The sequence below is a fragment of the Protomyctophum parallelum genome (assembly GCF_964188405.1).
Source record: "Protomyctophum parallelum genome assembly, chromosome: 23".
Taxonomy (NCBI): Eukaryota; Metazoa; Chordata; class Actinopteri; order Myctophiformes; family Myctophidae; genus Protomyctophum; species Protomyctophum parallelum.
Genome location: NC_139715.1, coordinates 26,958,727 through 26,964,862, shown reverse-complemented (window position 1 = coordinate 26,964,862; position 6,136 = coordinate 26,958,727).

Here is a 6,136-nt window from a genome sequence, read left to right as displayed (position 1 = left end):
TGTGGGACCAGGCAGTAAAGCAGAAAGCACTTTTATCTTTCACCTTTTGAACAGCTGTGTTGTTGCCAGCTGTGCTTAAAGTGAAGAGACTTTCTGCAAATGTCTTCTGCCCAGAGGAGATTTAGTGGTTATTCTAAAAATATATGCCCAACAAATGCCAGATTTTGGGTGCAATTACGTTACTGTTTTTTGGAGAGTCCTAGACCGGTCAAAACATAAGTAATTTGAAAAAGCTTTCTATAGTTTCTATTTAGCCTAAAGTAAGCAAACAAAAACAAATAATGTCCATAATGATGGATACTATTTTTGGCTACATAATTGCCAATACCGATTTAGTCAAAAGGTAACATAATGGCCGGTATATCAGCCAAATCCTTGTATGGGTCTGGCTGATCACAGCTGGTTTATTGCACAAAAGGGGGCTCTTTCACCCCTCACCCTTCCTGTGGGAGGTGTGAATTTATGCCAGCAGAAGAGACCCCTGCTGAGCAGAAGCTCAAAGACCAGCATGGGGCCATACTCAAGCATGGTGGTACTAGTGGTACAGTGTTGGCTGACAAAACTGACACACATCCAGCTGGAAAATGTGTCGCCATCAACTACTTTTACTTCTACTCCACTACTTCTCAGAGTACAAATATTGTACTTTTACTCATCTACAATTATTTGAAAATGTTAGTTACTAGTTACTTTGTAGATTTAGATTATTATTACAAGACATACATTAATCACTTCAGCCCTATATACATTTTGGCAATTTAAAAATAGCCGATCTACAAGCTCACAATGTGTCGCGATGTGACACATTGTGAGCTTGTATCATCCCCACAATATGGACTGTGATCTGGCCTAGTCCTGAACGTCACCAGAGGACGTCGTCATGATGTAATTTGGCTGTCTGCAACGTAGAGTCTGTGGGGGCCACGGGGCCACAGCCCCAATGAAGATTCCCAGGGCCCCTTTAGGCCCCCATGAAGATTTTCGTGGACATTTTACATTTACATTACATATTTTCTGGGAATTCCGAACATTTTGGACCTCTCCGCCGGCAATCTGAGAATCCCATCGTCAAATATTCAGGAAAACAGCGCCTCCCCTGTTGTTCCTCAATTGTTGCGAGACACCGGCCGTCCAAGAGGTGTTAAAAAGTGCTAATAATAGTTGTTCTTGAGGCGTGACATAATAACACTGATCAAGAATTCACCAAAGAGACCTAACCCTACACAGACTGCGGGGGTGGGGGGGGGGGCCCTTGAGGATTGATCAAACTCTTCGGCTCTGGCTGTCTGGGTAACCTACAAAGCCACCCTGAAGACGAAAACATGTACCCCTTCCCCCGTCCAGATGATGCACACTCACAACGCTGCGGTGGGAGCGACGGTAAACCCACTCAGAAATGTCCTGGAAGATGCTCGCTTTCATATCCCAGCTGTTTAAAGTGTTTTCATCTGCACAGCAAGAGGACGGAAAACAAACGCTAGGGCAGGGGTACTCAACTGGCGGACCGTGGTCCGCGACCGGACCGCGGACCACCTCTTTGCGGATTATTTTTTAGTTAATAATATAAATAACATCAGATGGTACATTTCTCATGTGAAATTGCTGCAGTGTGGCCTGCCAGGGCGTATAACTCCCGGCCTGATTTGGAGTTCCACTCCGGGCCTGTACTCTGCACCCCATTATTGGTTGGGTGGAAGGCGATCTGATTTGTATAAGCTTGGCTTGACCATACTAAACGGGCATAGAGCCCCGCTCTCCGATGGATGCCGCGCATGGGACCGGACCTCGGTCTTATTCAAAAAAATATTTGTGGACCTTCATCATTTCTAGTTGAGGACCCCTGCGCTAGGGGATTGACCTTTCACATCAACAGACGGTTGATAATCTAATACAGTGGTTTTCAACCCTTTTTCAGGTCCATTATTTGTTCAGCATTTGAGCCATGGACCACCATTTCATGACATTTAGCCTCTTAGACCCAACACTAAAGAATATTTTGACCACAATTCCATGCTGTATTGATGTTGGTACTATAGGAGAGATAACAGGCAAACGTTGATCAAAATAACAGTTACATTCTGTAATTGTATTATAGACTAAGCAACTCAGATGTTTAACAATAATTTAACTCTTGAGAGAGTAAAATGAAAACAAATAGACCCGTACGGGTCCATTTGGTTTCATCTTATGCTCTCAAGTCTCAAGTGTTGAAGATCTATAAGGGTCCATGTGGTTACCAACTCGCCATGATTTAGCTCGGGACCACCTGGAACCCCCTCAAGGACCACTGGTGGTCCCCGGACCATTGGTTGAAAACCTCTGGTGTACAGTACACAGTGGTCCCATACTTTGGTCAAAACAATAAGTCCATTCCCTTGGTGGTGAAGGCATACGATCTCTTCTTTTATTTTTTTGCTTGCCCCTGCTATATTCAGCTATTAGTGTAGATTTTCGTCTTACATTGGTAAATGGTGCATTTATATAGCGCCTTTATCCAAGGCGCTTTACAGAGATTGTGCATTACATTCACCCATTCACACACACATTCATGGCAGCGGAAACCATGCAAGGCACCAACTAGCACATCGGGAGCAATTAGGGGTTCAGTGTCTTTTGTCCTACACAAACATTAAAATCCCATTGACAGACAATGAATGGAGAAGTTTACATCGTAGTGTCTGAGCAAATATGAATAGTGTCTATTTTACGTCATGATGATAAGAGCTACCCCTCACTTCACTGATTTATTTTTGGTCACGTCACTTAGGACCGTTTATTATCAAACAACAATGAGCGAACAAATGACTTCAGAGCGCTTCATGCATTTTTTAAAAGTTACATTGAAGCACACACGAGCCGCGCCGTGTTTTGTGTTTCCTCGTTGTGGGGTCGAGTTACTACATTATGCTTAGAGTGTATTCTCTCCTGGCGGTCCTATCCGGTGACTGGATGTGTCGCAACGAACGCTAGGCGGGTTAGAAAGTAAATCTCTGGGTAACTGACCTGGAGCGCCGCACAGCTGTCACCTGATCCACCTCGGAGTGGAGTCACAGTCACAAACTGTGTTGGGCAGTAACAAGTTACTAGTAATATATTGTTGTAACATTATTACTTTACCCAGTAAAGAGTAAAGTAAGGTATTACTTTGCCAAAACAGTAATATTATACCATATTACTTAAATACATACAAAGAAAATAGCACATATCTTCTTAATTATATTTTTCAAAACAATTGGATTCAGTTTTAAAATAAGCTGACTAAACATATTGTGTACATCCCTTTTTTGCGGTTGGGGTGGGGGGGCGTAAAAGTAATATATAATATTATATACTATATAATATATTAGTCTTCCAAGTACTAAGTAATATAATATTATAAATGTTTTAAGGAGTAATATGAAATTAGTAACATTGCTCGCTTGAGTAGTATTGCCTAACTGGTCACAAAGCACTCAGTTTCTCTGACTGCGCCTAGAAAGTTATAAGTGGAACGCAGGCAGTGGTGGAAAAAGTACTCAAATGTTTTACTTAAGTAAAAGTAATAATACCGCACTGTAGAAATACTCTGTTACAAGTCAAAGTCCGGAATTGAAAATGTACTTGAGTGAAAGTACAAAAGTGTTGGCATCAAAATATTTCTGAATCTAGATCATTTCTTGCTGGCTGCTCCGCAGATTCCTGGCGTTGGATAATGCTGCGTTGAGACCTTCAGTAGAGCTCTCATATCTCTCATCCCATTCCCGCGTGACACAGTCATATAAAACTCTTCAAACCTACTAAGAGCAATTTATTGTACTGCTTGCTGTCTGTCGCTTTACTCTCAGTTACACTTTGCTGTTGTCCAAACTTCCTGTGTCTCACAACAACCCACCCCCGCCCCACCGGACTATCTGTTCCTTTTATAGAAAACCTTTCTCAGTTCATAAAGTGTCACTATGTGAACGATTCGTCAGGCTTGATGTATCGATATAGGGTGTTTGTTTGTAATGTTCGTCTGCGACGAATCACGATATTATTTACAATACACGACAAAAAAGTGAGTTCCCTTATGAGTAAAGTTCTTATTTGGCTCTTTGGTCTAAACAAAAATCTCAGACTTTATCGGCAAGAATGAACAACATCAGATTGGAGACTAAGATGTATGTGAAATGCATGTTTTGTCATTTCAGGATTCATCGAGGGAATCATGAGGACCTTTGACCCCAGAAGTGGATGCTTGTTATGTAAGCAATGACTAGGCTGGAGACGACCTACAGGCGCCCCCCGTGCCCCGCTGGCTGGAAGTCATTTCCCAAGACCTTAAAGCATGTAACGTGACTTTGGCACAAGCCCAACACCTTGCCCACGACAGACCCAGATGGAGAAACCTGGTGGCTTTGGTTGGCTGTACGCGCCCTGAAGAAGACTAAGTAAGTAATGCCTAGGCCAGGAGAACACAGTACAGTATCTGTGTTCTCTACAGCAGGAGTCCTGCAACCTTTTCGACATGAAATGCTGTGTCTTTATTTTCTTGATAGTCGGCGTGCCATATCGACGTTTAATTATGACACCACATCCAAACTATATATTTCCATCCGATTTTGATTGTTCATACACACATAGCAACCTTTATTTTTTCTCTTCTTCTTTAGAATTTTTTTTCTTCAGCATCAGCATCAGCATGTATGATTTTTAGACTCAATTATTACTTTTACCACTGTCTCTCCAGTCAGAGTTCAATGAATGTGAGTCTAAATGGATGTAGAATTATGTGCAGGATGTAATTTGCATACAGATGTGAGTGGATGTAACTGTAAACCTTTTTTTATATACATTTAAAAGAAAAATCATCTCACACTTGTTCCAGTGTGCCAGTGATCACCCTCTGCTGTGCCAATGTTGGCACCCGTGCCTAAGGTGGCCTACCCCTGAAACACAGTACAGTATCTGTGTTCTACTTAACTACAGTAACTTAAACACAGCTTCTGCAGCAGCACCAGTCCTGTCTAACAACAAGAAGCTCGTTTGCCAGTTGGCAATGAGCTCTGGTTTTGGTGACAATTTTAAGAAGCTCTGGTTTTGATAAGGAGCTCTGGTTTTGATAAGAAGCTCTGGTTTTGATAAGAAGCTCTGGTTTTGATAAGGAGTTCTGGTTTTGGTAAGGAGCTTGATTTTGGTAAGGAGCTCTGGTTTTGGTGACCAAAGACCTTTGGGTACTCTGAGAGGGGTGTGGCATATCTGTGAGAGACAGGAGAATTCCCCCAAAATTGAGGCTAGCTAGAGGAAAGACGGTAAATGTAATGCTTCTTCTTCTTCTTATAATTATTTTCTTAAAAGGATGGGAACCCCTTTTTGTAACTAAACCTTTCAGGACAGGAACCCCTTTTGGGGTAGTTGTTGCAATGGACAGTATATAGCAAGTAGCAACCTATATTTATTGTCATTTTTGAATAAATAATTTGAAGGTTTCCAGAAAACTTACTGTAGGTCAGGATTTAGAAGGCTTTTTTAATCGTCCTTAGTCTTAGTCTTAGTCTTAGTCACGTAAAGTCTAGTTGACTTTACGTGGGAGTGGATTGTGCCTGATCTGACCAACATTATACAATTAATGTTAAATATTTAAAAACATACAAGTCAATTGTATGTGTATGTGATTCGTCCTGTGGTAGGCAAGATCACAGACAGACAGATGGACAGACAGACACACACACACAGACAGGCAGGCAGGCAGGCAGGCACTGACTGACTGACTGACTGACTGACTGAGCGAGCGAGTGTATAAAGGTGTCTCTACGTCTCATGGTCTTATCCTAGTCACACGATTCCACAGGATAACCAGTCTGTATTATTATTGTGTAACTGCAGTGCATTCCTGTGTGCGTGCGTGCGTGTGTGTGTGTGTGTAGCAACACAATGTAAGCTGAGTGGATGTGCACGGGGACACAGGATCCAGCTGAAAGTGACACACACACACACACACACACACACACACACACACACACACACACACACACACACACAGTCCCTTATGAACCCTCCGCTGAATAATGGATCCCTCTACAGTTATCGGGACAGAGCCAGGTGATATACAGTGTCCCGGATGCATCCCTCAATGGGACAGAGCACTGAGGCGAGTGTGACACACACACACACACAC